This window comes from Crassostrea angulata, chromosome 2 (assembly GCF_025612915.1).
Source record: "Crassostrea angulata isolate pt1a10 chromosome 2, ASM2561291v2, whole genome shotgun sequence".
Classification (NCBI taxonomy): domain Eukaryota; kingdom Metazoa; phylum Mollusca; class Bivalvia; order Ostreida; family Ostreidae; genus Magallana; species Magallana angulata.
The window spans coordinates 31,192,371-31,210,281 of NC_069112.1; the positions used below are offsets into that span (position 1 = coordinate 31,192,371).

A 17,911-nucleotide genomic window follows, 5' to 3' on the forward strand; every position below is an offset into this window, starting at 1 on the left:
TAATTTACTAGTCAGTATACATGTAGTGGTCTTTATTTGTTGTTATGCACATGGTATATGTAATTGAGAAATTTTAAGTATCACAAATTAATGAAATTTATAACAGTAAAAAAAATCTCTCTATTAAAAATTATCTTTCAAAAATTAAATTTCACTATGTTGTCCCCATTTATTTCGGTAATAAATTTGAGAAATTGACATTAACCTCAAAAGCAAAACTTGTTAAATTTATGTTTTCACAACAATTGTATAACCTGTGTATAAATTCAACCAATTTTGAATTTTATCGATAGTTAAATTTTTTTTAATAGTTTATTGACAGTATACATGTGTTTTTATCATAATTACGTATTATTATTAATTTATAAACATTGACGAACCATAAATACTGGAGATTCTGTGTTGTTTACACTGTCTATAAATCGCTCAGCAGGCAGCACTGAAGCCCGGCTGCTCTGTATTATGTGCTTAGCTATTTTTCGAGGTGACGTAAGTCAGCCTCGTAAGTCAGAGTCCAGCTTCAATGGCGCCCCCCTTTAATCACTACCAGTTGTAGAATCGCATTGCTTTTTTATAATAGAATTTTTTCGTCAATTATATTAATACAACTGAAATGCTATTCAAATTCATTTTGAAACTGATATACGAATAAATAGTTTACATTATGGAATAAACAAGTTTAATAAGATTTTATGAAATTTCAATTTTTATCCCTTCGATATGAAATATAGTTCATATGAAATGTAGACTTCAAAAGCTGTCACAAATAAGTGTTTGCGTTTTAAAACATAACAAAAATATTTTTCTCGAATAATCAACCAAATTGTATCCTCAAAAATAAAATAATAACAAATAAAAAGATAAGGTTGCTGTTGTATTCATTCGCATTATATAAAACAAGCGGCCAGACTCGGCAAGCGGTAAATCTAGTACTCTCTCCTACTCTGATTTCTATAATAATAATATCTATTACTTTCATATCAATGAGAATCGTTTTGCTTCATACAATCATTGCATATTTACTGCATTGAATACACTCACGCATACATCTATATAAAAAGAAAATAGATATAATCCGAGAAAGTCGGCATTAACGCTCTGAGTTTACCGCGTTCTCCATGTGTCTGAAAAAAATGCTAATGACCTAGTTAGTTCACCACCTATAAAAAAATAGTTCACATTGTAATTATATTGAATTTTGAAAAATTGTGTTTATAAATTCGAATTAATACTAAATTGAAATAGTTATTCCAATTTTGTGAAAAGTGTTTTTTTTTAAAGCAGAAATTTATTGACTCGTCAAGCAGCGTACTATTTTCTGTATCCATACGCGCCACGCTATCGTGTTTGTCAACAACATCATCGAGAGGAAAGATTGGCCCCGAGAGAACTGAAAAAGATATTTCTGTCAACGCTTTATGTATCAAGGTAATTATAAAAGTTACAATGTGTTAATTTTAGACAATCTTATCGCATGTTTGTTTTGGGATACATTCTGTTAGTTTTAATACCGTATTAACTGGATGTAAACAATAGGCGTTATCGAAAAGGCAGAGCGCCATTTCCCGCGCTCTTTCATGAAATATCAGTAACTGTAAACATAAACTGAGTTAAGAATAATAAAGGATAAGTTGTATTCGTAATTATGTTGCTTATTGAAGAGTAAAACTTATTTGTTATTTCGAGATAGCTTTCTTTGCAGTATTTTGCGAATCAATATTCCATTGCTTTAATGCGAAACTTGACACTTGCAAGAGTTGATACATTGTATTACATAGATTCAAGAGTGGAAAATTTCTTGGAGTGGTGTTGGTAAATGAAAAACTAGATTGATATTTAGATAAATGATTTGCAAACTTTGATACAATACTTTGAATTATATCTCAGAGTTGACACAAGACTAACAAGAGTTCAAATTTCAAGAGTGGATATTTTCTAGGAGTGGTTCATCATAGAGTGGAATAGATAATGATATTGACAAAATGTTTTTATGAACTGAATAAATACTACAGGAGCATAAAAAAAAAATACTAAAATTTAAGATAATTCTGAAACTCTTTTGATTAAGCTATGAAATTGTTAAAAGACTTACAAAATTAATCCCAGAAAACATCAAACTGAAATATTGAGGAAATTAAAAACCAAGTCCGAAAAAATGTCGTCATCAGATATGAAGTCTACCAGGAAAAGAAAAAAAAATGATATAGAAAGTCATGAAAGGGAGAGTCCGAACTCTGTTAAAAAACCAAAACCTAATGTGAGAAAATATCCGACAGTATTAAAATGCGTTTCTGCTAACATTCATCAAGGTTCAAATAATTTCTCGGAGTTTAGCAGAGGTAAGCAATGCATTGCAAATTCACTTGTTTGCATTGCTTATAATGCAGTTAATCAAAAATTGTTTGAAAATTGGGATTCAAATGATATTCATTTTGTACTTACAAAAGGCGATATTTTGTATAAGCATGCAAGACAGACATGTCCTCATGAATACCTTAACCCAGAGGACTTGCCCCAAAATGTTTGCATTCTAAATCAACTGCTTCATATATCAGCTGTACCAGTTTTTTCAGGGGAAATACAAGCCAATTATAAAGATAATGGTTCCTTTCTCTCGCTTGCTACAGCACTGAATTTATGCTTTGCAAATACCAGAGATGGGGGTATATTTATATGCAAAGGCAGTTCTGTTGCTATATTCTCTTCTGGCACTTTGTTCCACATATTTGATCCACATGCACGTGATTCAAATGGAAACGTTGATGCAGATGGTCACTCTGTTTTGTTGACAGTCAGTAGTTTTTCAAACTTACAAGCTTTATTGAGAAAGCTATTTAGGTGTGAAAGTGCAGCATTTGAATTGTATACAATTTCACTTGTAAATGTAGAAATGATGACTTTTGTCCAAAGACATGTCCAAAGACATGTCCAAAGACAAAATGAAGATAGGTGTTGTTTAACAATGGATAGTATACAACCAGTTTCTAGTCCGTGCCAAACATGTCATACAGGAACTAGTCAGACTCAAAGCAACAATATTCATTTATCGAACAAACAGGAGACAGTGATTAAGCAATTTCATTCATCTGTGAATACAGGCCCATCTTTTGTCTGTAAAAGTTGTTCTCAGATATGGTTTAAACATTCAGTTAGAAAAGCCACTGGAATATGTGAAGATTTTTTGATTAAGCATGGCTTTCAAAAGCAAGACATTATTTGTAACACCTGTCACAAATATTTAAAAGCAGAAAAAGTTCCTCCTTGTTCATTTATAAATGGTTTAAAATTCCCCTCAAAACCTCCTGAATTGAACATTACACCTCTTGAAGAGAGACTTATTGCCCCCAGAATCCCGTTTATGCAGTTGCGAGAAAAACCTCGTGGTGGCCAAATGAGTATCACAGGAAATGTTGTGAACGTTCCTGCTGATGTAACTTCTACAGTTAAAAAATTACCTCGACTCTTAAGTGAAAATGAAACTATACCTTTGAAATTCAAGCGGAGCATGAGTTTTAAACATTCGATGGCATTTGAAAGGATACGCCCAAATAAAGTCCTTGCGGCAACAAAATGGTTAATACAGAATAGTTCTTTATTCAGAGCAGAAGGTATAGAATTGAATGAGTCATGGAATTGCCAAGATGTCGAAACGAAGAAGAAAATGAATCAAATTCAAATTCCACATTGACCGCAAATTCAGTGGAAGAGTCCATCATAGAAGCTTGGACAGAAGAAGGTAGTGTGGAAGAACGGCCAACAGGCAATATGGACACTATGATGCAAAGTGTTGACTTCAGAGAATTTAATCAGGTTTTGAGCATTGCCCCAGGTGAAAACTTTAGTCCTTTAAGTATATTTCAAGATAAAAACGCAGAATTTTTAGCATTTCCTACCATTTATTGTGGTGAAGCAAGACCAGACAACAAATTTAGAAGTGTTCCGTTGCATTACAGTACTATTTGCAAATGGGAGTTAAGAAATGTTGATAGGAGATGCGCTCAATGTGTTCCAAATCTGTTTTACAAGTTGAAAAGAATACAAATTAAGCAAATACAAGACAAAGTAATGCTTGCCATGAGGAAATGTAAACTACAGGGTCAGAAATACACTGCAGCACAAATACTTGACTCACAGACTGCTGATTCAATTGTACGATTGAATGAAGGATTTCATGTTTTACGAAATTTACGAGGCTCACCCCCTTACTGGGAAAAAGCAAAAAGGGACATTTTTGCTATGATCAGACAACTGGGTTTACCCACATGGTTCTGTTCATTTTCTGCAGCTGAAACAAAATGGACACCACTTCTTAGAACACTCGGGGAGTTAATTGAAAATGTGACATACACAGAAGAGGAAATCAGGAACATGAGCTGGGAACACAAAAGTAAACTCATCAAGTCTGACCCTGTAACTTGTGCAAGATATTTTGACTTCAGGTTTAACAAATTCTTTGCAGAGGTAATGAATCATAAAATGAATCCTGTAGGCATCATTGAAGATTATTTTTACAGGATTGAGTTCCAACAGCGAGGTTCTCCTCATGTGCATATGCTTCTTTGGATCAAAGATGCTCCAACTGTTCAAACTCACCCATACGAAGAAGTGGCTCAGTTTATTGATAAGTACACAACTTGTGAAAAGCATGGGGCAGATGATTTTTTGATAAATTACCAAACGCATCGTCATGCAAGGACTTGTATGAAAAAGAATAAACCTATATGTAGATTTCAATTCCCCATACCACCAATGCCACAAACTGTTGTTCTTGCACCCTTAGATGAAGATGATGATGATTTCTCAACAGCAGCAACAACTTACCAAAAAATTGTAGAATACCTTAATTCATTAAAGTTTAGAGACTCTGCAGTTGAAATGTCATTTCAAGACTTTTTATCAGAACTGCAAATCAACATGGATTGCTACTTCAGGGCAGTGAGGTCATCTTTGAAACAAGAAAAAGTTTTCTTGAAGCGAAATCCAAACGAAGTGAGAATTAATTCATACAATGATATTCTTCTAAAGAGCTGGCAGGCAAATATGGACATTCAATTTATTTTGGATGCATATGCATGTGCTACTTACATAGTATCCTACATTTCTAAAGGTCAAAGAGGAATGTCTAACTTGCTGCGGCATGCATGTGAAGAAGCAAGACAAAATGACTCAGATATTCGCCAACAAGTCAGGCGTATAGGAAACAAGTTTCTTTCTCATGTTGAGATTGGTGCTCAGGAAGCAGTATACTTGGTACTTCAAATACCACTGCGTCATACATCAAGATCTGTGACATTTATTAATACTGCTCCAGTAGATGAGCGAGTTGTTTTGTTAAAACCTAGACATATTTTAGAAGGCCTGAAAGAAAGCAGTACAGACATTGAAGCGGGCAATATCATAAGACTGTATCAACAACGACCAAAAGCTCTTGAGGGAATCTGTCTCGCTGATTTTGTGGCCTGGTTTCAAGTAAAATATCACAAAGAAAGCATCAAACAGAACACTTCAGAGGAGTTGCCTGAAAATGAACCAGAGGATGAAATTTCAGAAGATGCAATTTCTGTCATAACAGATTCCTGTGAATTTGCTCAAAGTTACATGTTTAGGAATGGTACAGAAATAATCAAAAGAAAAAAGCCAATGGTTTTAAGATGGGTACATTTTGATATTGAAACAGATAGTGAAAAGCATTATCGTGAACTTTTGATGTTATTTACTCCATGGAGAAAAGAAGAAAAAGATTTAATGAATACATTTCAATCTTTTGAAGCAAGATACAAGTCATGTGAAATTCAAATACAAGAAAAGCTTTCTGAATATCAGCTGGGAGGAAAGGTTTTGAATGATATAGAAAACATGCTTCATAATGTAGATGCAGAGGATTTGTGTACAGATTTTGTGGCTCCAGGAAATGAACATGAAGAAGAAATAGATAGAGAGGAAGGATCAACACTCTCAAACAGATGGGGTTGTTTTGATCCTGGTAAACATGCACCAGATTATGACATAGGCCTTGAGCTTGGAATTCAACGAAAACAAATTGATGATGATATTTCGCAAATGGGTGAAATGGAAGATATTCCATACAGAGAAATGTTAAGAGTTCTTAACCACCAGCAAAGGGAATTCTTTTATCATGTGTTACACTGGCTGAAAACTAAGAAAGACCCTTTGTATGCATTTTTGTCTGGCGGAGCAGGGGTTGGAAAAAGTGTACTTACAAGAGCCCTATATCAAGCATTGTTAAAATTCTACTCTCACCAAGTTCATGAAAATCCTGACAACTTGCATGTTCTTCTCTGTGCACCTACTGGAAAAGCAGCTCATAACATAAATGGCTCTACAATCCATGCAGCATTCTGTATTCCAGTTGGCAGGGGATTTGCATACAAACCACTAGACATGCAACAACTAAATACCTTTCGAACACGATACATGAATTTAAAGGTGATATTCATTGATGAAATATCCATGGTTGGTCACGGCATGTTCAATTTCATGAACCTCAGACTGCAAGAAATTAAAGGATGCACATTGCCTTTTGGTGGAGTAAATGTTATTGCAGTAGGTGATCTCTTTCAGCTAAAACCTGTCATGGATAGTTGGATTTTTTCTCACTCAAATAAAGATTATGGTCCATTAGCAGCAAATTTGTGGAGAGACAATTTCAAGCTGTTTGAATTAACCATAATAATGCGCCAAAAAGATGACAAGACTTTCGCTGAACTACTGAACAGATTACGAGAGGGAAATCAAACTGAACAAGACATCAGTCTACTGTGTCATTGTGTTAAGGCAGAGACTCCAGATATTGCAAATATACCCCATTTGTTTGCTACCAGAAATGAAGTACAGTCTTACAATAACAAGATATATGATATGGCAGATGATTCCCACAAAGTCAGCATTAATGCTATTGACTGGGTTATTGGCACATCTGATGAAGCAGTAAAGTCAAAAGTATTAGCAAGAGTTCCTGATGACTCTGCCAAAACAATGGGGTTGTCTTCAATGTTGTTCTTAGTTATTGGAGTCCCAGCTGAAATAACCAATAATGTTAATGTTCAAGATGGAATAACAAATGGTGCATCGTGCACAGTAAAACTCTTTGATTATCGTGTTGAAGGATCAACAAGGTGTAGCATTATTTGGGTGCAATTTGATGATGATAACATTGGAAAGGAGTTGCGCAGAGAATATGCAAGGCTATTCAAAACTTACATTGAGAAAACTTGGACACCAATATTAGAAATAACAAGGCAGTTTAAAATTCAAATGAATGGATCATATCATGTAAAACGAAGACAGTTTCCATTAAGATTAGGAGCTGCCAAAACAATTCACAAAGCCCAAGGCTCAACTATGAAATCAGCAGTTATAAATTTTGGCTCTAGAAAAAATGACCATATGCATTATGTGGGACTTAGTAGGGTTACCCATATTGAAAACTTGCACATCACCTATTTGAATGAAAAAAAAATGTCGCTGTCTCCAGTTGTGTTAGAAGAAATGAACAGGCTTAGAACTGAGGAAAAATTGAATGTCTGCATTGACAATTTGGCAGCATATGGTCCTTGTACTACAGTTCTGACATCATTTAACATAAGGTCACTTCATAAGCACAAGGAGGATTTAGAAAAGGATTTAAACCTTATGTCATCAGATGTATTAGCAATATCTGAAACAAGACTTGTTGAAACTGATGAAGAAGAGACACTGTCATTACCAGGGTATACAATGCATAGGTTTGACTCCCCAAAACATGGTACCCACAGACCCTCATATGGTCTTGCTATTTATGTCAAGGAATCACTCACTGTAAAAAATATTAACAAAAAAAGAGAACATAATGTTCAGTTCTTTTCCTTGGATATTGAAATTCGCAGTGGGTTACCAATATTATTTTTGTTCTTGTATATTCCACCAAGGACAAATTTGTTGACATTAAAAAACATGCTTGGGGGTATGTTACGAGATTGTTTAGACGATCAAACACCTGTAGTATTGACTGGGGACTTCAATATTGACAACCTTTCATCACAAACAGGAAATATCATCAAATTCCTGTCAGAATTCAATTTTAAATACCTACCAACAAATTCTACCACTGACTATGGATCTGCACTTGACCACATATACACAAACATTTCAGAAACTCAAATTCAAACTTGGGGGACACTTGAAGCTTACTTCTCAGATCATAAGCCCCTATATATTGCACTGAAATAGCTGTATTCATGACATAGAACTTTTTTGTTCTGCACTGTTTAAAATTTCTTTTAAAAATGATAAACCATGTACTTTCACTGCTTTAGAAAGTACTTGGATTGCTACCACTTTATTCTCATATAAACAAAGAAAGGCCACTGACTATAAATGCTAATACTTCATTATATTAATTCCTATTTGAATAAAAATTTACATCTTGAAAAGTCTGCTTTTTGTTGACATCTGCCTTAATGTTAATATATATCATGACAGTATTTAAGGTTGTTACCACATTATTACAATATTTTATTTCCAGAAATTGAATATATAGAAGATTTTGCACTTTATTACTATAATTATAGCAAGATATTACAATGATTTCTTAACACTTAATCAAATTCATTCATTTTTCAATTACAGATGCTAACAGTTGCAAAACTAAAGGATTCTAGAGGTGGTAAACCTTATGCACAGCCACTGAAAGTGAAAGTCTGTGCTGTTGGCAATATTCAGAATTATCAAATCGACAGTGGTGAGAAAAAAGAATGTGTGACAGTTGGAATGGGGGATGCAACAGATGCAATAAAAGGCACTCTCTATGACACTTCTAAACTGAAAACATTAACTGGAGATAACACTGTCATCCTTATGAACTATATTTTCAAGAATGAAGGCGAACCTGCGATTGTCATAACAAAAAACACAAAAGTATTGAAAACAGGAACCATGGAGGTTCCACAGGATATATTGGAGAAGGGCAAGAGGATTGCGAATCCACCACCTGCTGTGACGCGCCCTATCAAGGCCGCAAGACCTCCCCTGTTAAGTCACTAGTGTCTGTGAAGGGTAGAGTTGTCTCTGTAAGTATACACTTCAACTACTTCTGTATAATTCTTTGCCAGATATGGTTTGAAAACATTTGTCATAAAATTTGATGTTATATATTAATACCAAATCTTTATGACAGCTTCAATTGCCCATAGATTATTTTAAACTGTTACCTAAGTGTAGGAAGTTCAACAAATGAGCAGATGTGATAATTTATAAATAGATTGGGCTCAAATGCATTTTATATTGCCAGTTAGAATTCTCTCAGATTGAATTTTACATTCTTTAATCAGTTAAAGTACATGCATACAACTATTCAATTTCTGGCCCCAGGGCCATAATACTTAGATGAGCTCACATTTAATCTCAGTCTCACTTTTACAGAAGGAATACATAGTGGAAAAGTGAGACTGAGATCAAGTGTGAGCTCGACTAACTTTTATGGCAGATAAGCATGATGTTCTAATGAATTTTGTTTAAATTGTAAACAAATGAAGTATTATAAATATGCTTAATGCACAAACAATATAATATGTATTTCCTTATTTTATTTCAGGAGGACATGACAAAGACCGTGAAAGTGAAAGGTGTTGATGTCAATGTTAAAAGTGTTGCTCTAAAGGACGAGACAGACAGTATAAAAGTCTCCCTGTGGAGAAACCTAAGTGACTCATCCATAGTAGGGAAATATCTGTCAATCACAAATGTTGTTGTGACCAGCTTCAATGAAGAAATTTCTGTTTCAACAACTTCAAAAAGCATTCTTGAAGTAAGATGGCTCTGTTTAATGTTTAAAATACAATAGAAACATGCATGAATATAATATTAGGAATTGTTTTCTCTATAATTTGATGACAATGCATAATGCTTGAACTGATTCTTTCCCCTTTCTTTAATATGGTATTGACTGTTTTTAGCAGTACACAGTGTTATTCCCAATGAAATTGGTGTTTTTAGCGCACATTTCTTTACTTAAGATCTTTCTTTTTGTTTCAGGAGTGTGAGCCACCAGTTTCTCAAATACATGGATCAGCCATTGCATTTGAGAAAACAGAGCTGAACATCTCCCTCCTGATGAATGTACATGATGAGTATGCAACATATGAAGTTCCAATTTGCATGATTGCAGCTGCTCTTGGTTGCAACACTGAAGACATAGAAACTGAGCTACAGAATAATCTGCCACTTCAATGTTCTTTCATTTTGAAAGACTCAACAGTTGAAGAGATCATCAGCATCACAAAATCTTCATAAATGCCTTCCTGTCCAATCCATCATTTTGTAACTTCGTTTTTCTATATTACTCTGATCATATCTTATGTTAGCATTTTTGAGATTTTTGAAATATAAAGATTTTTTTTTCATGAAAGGGGTAAGGGGGGGGGGGTATGAGAATAGTCTAATCTGAAATTTAACTTGCAACTATAATTGTAGAGGTAAACAATGAAAATATTCAAAATGGATTCAGAAATCTATTTTATAATGAACATGTTAATATCGTCATTTTCCTTTTAATTTAAAAATTCTTGTGTAAAAACAAGTTAGGTATTGATTTTTGTTATTGAGTACAGTTGGAATTGATTTTGCATATCAAAATGCAAAACAAAATAGTTTTAAGGTTTTTGCAATCACAATTGTTTGCCTTACACATATGCTCATCTCAAACCACTTGCTTTACTTAAAAAAATCATTCTTGGAATTGTGTATTTTATTTTACCTTTTGAGCATATTGCAATCTTAGACTGAGCGTATTGCAATCTTAGACCAAGCATTCTGTTTGTAATAAATCATTGTTTATTTCATTGAAGGACAAAGTATAATCTTTTTTTTTGGGGGGGGGGGGGATAATAAGGTTTACTTGTTGTCTTTGATTGTGTATATCAAAACATTGTATGTTCTTTTTTCAACCATATATTATGCAGAAAGTTTTTTACTTCCTTTTTGACAATCATTTGCCAAACATGACAAGCGCTATCCTCAAATTAAACACTTGAACATTCTTTGTAAAAGGTAATATTTTCCAATGTTTTGTAAAAAATATATGCATTGTATTATTGCCTTACTGTACAAAAGCTATGTGTACATCATATTTTTTTTTGCAATTTGCACAGTACATAACATATAATACAAAAAGACTTTTTTCCATTTCCTAACACACTGTTGTAAAAATTGTCCTGAATTTATGGCATTTGAAACTAGAACCTGTTTATATTAAATGCATATAAAGCATTTTTTTCATTATCATCTTCTGAAAGCTATTCTTAGAAGATATAGTGTTTTTTCTGTCTCACTTCTTGTGATGTTGGTAAAACTTGAGCAGTATTTTGTATAAGTACAAAGTTCTACAAACCTAATAGCTTGATTTCCCTAATGTTTATTTGTTGTACGCTGCTATTGTATTTCTTGTATAATAGTATTTAAAGCCATATGTGCCAATGTGTAATGACATACTTTTTCTGATACAGCTATTGCAATAATAGTTACTCTTGAAACCATTACTCAATATTGAAATTTTTATATTTTTAATCTTCAAATGGTAGCTATATTCTTAAAAAATTTTACATTCATTGGTGCTTCAATTCACAGCCATAATATGGTTCCTTTTGTGTGCAGAAAGAAGCCTTATTTTTATTATCAACAATATCATGACTTAGTGTAGCTTGTGTGTATACCAAATATTTAGCATATATCTTGTATTTGTTTGACTTCTGCTGTTTGAATTTTTTTCAAATTTGAACAATTTTGATTCATTTTTGTGCCTACATGAAAGAAAATGCTACCAATCAAAGACCAGTTCAATAATGCAGGTGTGATAACAACGTTGTTTGTATGTAATATTTCCAGTATTATCCCTTTTGTATTTTTACTGCCAGTAGACTTAGACATGAGTATTTGAGTAATGATTTGATAAGTTCCTTTTAACTATGATTTGTATTGAATGTTTCCTAAGAACAGAAGTAGCTACCACCAAGGAACCAGTTCTCAAATGTGTTTAGTTACTGATACATATATCATTAGCCTGAGGTGTATAGATATTATTACTAGTACATGTATTCCTTTTTGTTACATTTTATTACTGTTCTCATAGTTCAATAGTTTGATAGCTAGTTTTACCTATATTCTGTGTTTAATTATCTTAATGATAGAAATATCTATCAAGTGAACAGTTTACAAACTAGTCAAAACAACGAAGTAACCAGCTGTGTGATAATTGTAAATGTTACTATCTTCTTGCAATATTTTCTCTGCCACAACAAATAGAATATTCATTTGATGCTTTCATGTTGAGATATATATACCGAAAACTTGCCACATGAAAAGTGATTTGGTTTGCAACCAACATGACACAAGCTTTACCCCTAAATCTTCCCGTTGTATTATTTACATCAATTATTCCATTTTTTATAACTTTTATACCAATACATGTATATGAGTTTTTGTTGTTATTTGATATTGTTTCTTTATCTGATTTTTGCATGTATTATGTATCTTTTGTGCCAATTGATCAAAGTTGTTGCCAATCAGGGATAATTTTAAAATATGTTACCACTTGTTTGATACACATTAACTGCCATTCCATTTTTGTAAAAATTGATTGACATTTTCATTCGACTAGTACTTGTTAGTCTAGTGGGTTTTTTTACATAGTTTTACTGAATATTTCTTTGGCATTATATCATGTTCAATATATTTGAAACACAACTATATCTGCTATATTGTTTTTCATTTTGTCTATTCTATAATATTAATTCATTCCAATTTCTATTGTACATGTATTTTAACATTCTTCTCACTCTCTTCCAAGATTTTGTATTATGTTTCAAAAAATTGTCCTAGCAATAATTTCCTTTCTTTCAAAAGTATTCAATAAACATTTTGATAAATTACATGCCTTTATTTTTTCCCCAATTTTCAAACCAATTTTAATGGTATACCGGTATATTTACCTTTTCAACTGTATCTGTTTAAAGCGTATAGCCCAATAATTTCATTAAAGATTAACGACACACATAATGGGCATATCTTAAACCGGAAAACAACACTGGCTGCGCTGCGTAGTAATACTACATACCATGCTATGTGGAAATAATAATAAGTTGTAAATGTTGTTTTTTAATTGTATAAATTGAAAAAGAATATATAGATACAAGTAATGAGGTATCATTATGAAATGATTCATCACCTCATTTACCCAACATATGATTTTTTACTCCTTAAGTAATACTCTTTACCATTTATTGATTCCCCTTTTTTATATGCCAATATGTATTTCGCAAAGTTATATACCCGGTATTACATTATTCGAATTTATATGGATCCAATAACATCTACCCAAAAAGTCACCTCGTTTCAGTACTTTCAGTACTTTGATTATATATGATGCTAGAGATAAGACCGCCCTAACACCATATAGGCTTAATTGCTTCCCCACCGGAAAATAAAGTAGGTCAACCTCGGCCTTTAAGGACAGAATAATGTAAATATTAATAGACAGGATAGTGGGGTTTTTTTTAAAACAATATTAAGTATAAATTCCGGATTGAATCACAGTACATGTACTTAAAACACGCAGACTTGAACCATTAGATAAAAATTTTAAAAACAATATTAAGTATAAATTCCGGATTAAATCACATTACATGTACTTAAAACACGCAGACTTGAACCATTAGATAAAAGTAATAGGTTTGGTGAATAAGTTACTAAACGCGCTTCAGTAATACAATTGTCAACTCGTTCGTTTAAAAGGTTTTCTGAAGAAAGAAAAATAAACACTATAGATAAAGAGATTTGTAATTTACGCATAGAATTTACTGACAAAAATTGTGTACATAGTGTTTCGTGAGCAACAAACAACTTTTTTGTTTACCTTCAAATTTATGGAACTATACTTTATGAACGACTTGTCATTAGAGAGAAAGAGGATAAACAAGACAACTCGTACGTATTTGTTTCTATGATTTATGTGAAGATGAACTTCGATGCCTGCACTTTCTTTTTCCAGACTTTGAGACACATTAATGTGACTTGTAATTCTTTTTACCAACTTCTTGGGGCTTTTGGGCTCACTTTTGTTTCAAACTGATTTCCCTCCAGATATTTTCACTTCAGTGACATGAACATTAACATACCCGCTCTTTATACATGTCACTTCAGAAAGCAATCCTTTTGTCTTCATAAATATTTTAAGTTTCGTTAAAGCTATCAACGTAGTAAGTGTCACGTCTTAATTTAAAATTTTCAGGGTATTTATAAACCAGTGAATTGATATTAATGACATTTTCAATATTTTTTTTCAGCCACCGGGTTTTGTATGACGTGCTCTTTCAATCACACTTTTGTTAAGAAGTTTTTAAATTTCGACAACAATCACTTCTTCTGGAGAAAATCTTATTTGATGAGGAAGTTTAGCTTGCAGAGGACATTGTAAATCAAGTAAATCAAGTTTATATTCTAGTACAGTTTTAAGAATATTTATATCAGCTGTTTATTCTTTCCAACGATCAAAGTGAAAACAAATTTTTCCCTCATAAAAAAATTGTAGGTGTATTTTGAACACTCAGGAAAAGTACACTTTTTGACACTATCAAGTGTACTTACAGGATGGTCAAGATGAGTGTGCTGTCTCAGTCCCAGACTGGTGTTGTAGCCAATTACAAATAACCTCATAATAAACTTTTAATAGTAATGGCTTCACAAAAGGTAAATAACTGAAAAATGAATAAACAAACAATAAATTCCCAATTAACCCGAATTTTCTCTGATAATTTATGATACCTGGCAAATTCCCAACAACACACATTTAAAACAAATCTAAATATTTTATTGCATAACAATAGAGTCAAACAAACACTTACATGGGGTTCAAAACAAACAAAAAACACAGCCCTCACTCGCACATGCCATGGCCTTGCTGAGTCGCAGAGTCCCTAAACAAAACCGTCCGGGTTGGAATACGGATGTCTGAAAAAGCGTGACAGCACACTCCCCGCCTGACTAAATTATTCACTATCCATATTCGGTGAGTAAAAGAGGACCACGTCAGCAACTGGTCTTAAATATTCAACTTGGCGTCCTCGTCTGATGACCTTTACTCTTATTTTCCGAACCTTTGCATCTTCATTTAAGATTGCCTCTTCTACTATACCAGTTGCCCAATCGGATCTCTTCATATCGTTTTCTTTTGCCAGTACAACATCACCTTTATGAAGATTCTCTTTCTGTGTATTCCACTTTCTTTTGGCTTGAAGACTCTTCCAAAACTCACCTTTCAATATCTTCCAAAACCTTTCTGTCAACACTTGCACATGCTTCCAGCCCGCCCTGAACATGTCCCAAATGCCTAGGTTTTGAAGAGATGGTATATCATCTCCTTTCTGTGTTAATACTACATTCGGAGAAAGAATAGTTGGATTTTCTGGGTCGGAGGATACGGGAACTATTGGGCGAGAATTGATAATCATGCAAACTTCTGCCATAAAGGTTGTCAATACTTCATGCGTCAACTCCTTCTTCTACCGACAACATTCCAATGGCCAAATATATCGACTCCTACATAGGTAAAAGGTGGTACCGGCTTTAGGCGACAAACAGGAAGATCAGCCATGATTTGTGTCTGCAGCTTTCCTCTAAGTTTTGCGCAAGTGACACAGTGATGTAAAATATAGGATACCAATCTTTTGGCGCCTATTATCCAGTACCCAGTTGTGCGCAATGCTCCTGCAGTAATGTGTCGACCTTGATGATGTACCTTTTCGGGGTGATGTCTAACCAGGAAGACTGCAATGTGTGAACTTTAAGGAACAATAATTGGATTTTGCATGTCTTCCAAACTTTGCTCTCTTTAGCCTTCCTCCTACTCTTGAGTAATGTAAGGATTAAGTGATGACAACCTACTGTCATTGGGTATTGCGTTGCCACTTGTAAAACTTCTGATCTCTTTCTCAAAGAAACTCGATTTTGCTCCGAGGGAATGTAGTTCCATTGAGCTGGCTGTGAAACAATCAATATCCTTTCTACCCTGTTACTAACATACGTGTAAAACCTTCTTGTCCTGTTGTTTAAATATCGTAAGACAACCTTGCTATCAGAGTAGAAGTATGTAGCGTCAACTGGACTATCTAACTGCCTTGTTACAGCGGTAGCAATTTCAGATGCTAAAACAGCGGAACAAAGTTCTAATCTAGGTACGGTATGCCCATGTCTGGGTGAGAGTTTGGATTTCCCAAATACAAAACCAAACTCATATTCGTCATCTGTCCTGAACACCTTCAGATATGCCACTGCTGCCACGGCTTGCTCTGACGTATCTGAGTATACATGGAGCTTTGTCCTAATGGCCTCATTGAAAGGAATAGAAGTGAACATCCTTGGAATCTTGAGTAAGGATAGATCACTTGCACTATTCTTCCATTCTGTCCATCGTCTCTCAATTTCTACAGGTAAGGGTTCATCCCAGTCAGAAGACAATTCCACCAGCTCTCTAAAAATCATGCGACCCAGGAGAATCAATGAATCAACAAACCCAAGAGGGTCAAAAAGGCTGTGGAGTGTACACAAGACACCTCTTTTAGTAAATGTCTTCTCTTAAAACTTCACTTGAAATGCAAGTGAATCCGTTTGCAAGCTCCATTGTAGTCCTAAACTTCTTTGAAGAGGAACATCATCTATGACACTTAAGTCCATATTTTCCAGATCTAATGCTCTCTCCTCTGGTGGGAATGCATTGACAACATCCTTGTTGTTGAAAGAGACCTTAGGAAGGCGCACATTTCCACCAGTCAATAGGACAGCTTGTGTCTTTTTCATTATTTCAACAGCTTTCTCGGGTGGTGTTGTCGAAACCAGACCATCGTCCACATAAAAGTTCTTGTTAACGAAGTTCACTACCTCCTCACTTGTTGTAGGATATACACTAACTGCCTTTCTAAGACCATACGTGGCAATTGCTGGAGGTAGTGAATTTCCAAAAACATGTTTACACATTCTGTATTCCACAAGTTCTTTGTCTGGGTCATTATCACGATGCCATAAAAACCTCAAGTAATTTCTATCGTCTTCTGCCACAATAAATCCAAAAAACATCTGCTCAATGTCTGCAACTACACCAATCGCATCTTTCCGGAAACGAAGTACCACTCCTACAAGGCTGTTCGTTAAGTCAGGTCCACAAAGCAAGACATCATTCAATGAGGTATTCTCAAACTTTGCTGATGAATCAAAGACAACCCTCAACTTTGACGGTTTCTTTGGGTGATACACCCCGAATATTGGAAAATACCAGCATTCCTCATGGGGCTGCAAGGGTGGCGCCAATTCTGCATGCTTCTCTAATAGTCCTTGCATGCAGATATGAAAGTGTTCTTGTTTGCAAGGATTCTTTGGCAAAGTTTTGTTCAAAATCCTAGCTCGTTTAAATGCCATTACTCTGTTATCTGGTAACATATCTCTTGGCGTTTTAAATGGCAGTGGAGAAACCCTATTTTCTTCCTCATTCCGTTTACAGTGTATTTCCATAATCTTTAAGAACTCTCTATCCTCTATTGATAAACCCGGTTTATCAGAAGGGGGCAGCCGAACCTCACGTAACCTCGCCGTATGGGTACCAAATGATCTCTGTTTAACTTTCAATGAAACTATTCGCTCATCTGTCTGATTGACCTTGTCCGTTGAGGAGGGTGAATATCAACCTAAACATTTTTATTTCTAGTTTCTGTGGAGGGTGTTGTGGAAAGGTTTTCAGTGATACTTATATTTTCCAAAGAAGCATCATATGGGAGTGACAAACTTTCATTGAAAACTTCATTTAGAACCTGTATCAGAATCAAAAACAAAGCTTCAGTTGCACATATTTATTGTTATCTATGCTAACTAA

At 34.2% G+C, this 17,911-nt stretch overlaps 1 pseudogene; it reads left to right on the forward strand.

Moving 5' to 3' along the window:
• The first annotated feature begins 510 nt into the window (after positions 1–510).
• LOC128173080 (uncharacterized) lies at positions 511–13,404 on the forward strand (annotated as a pseudogene).
• The last annotated feature ends 4,507 nt before the right edge of the window (positions 13,405–17,911 follow it).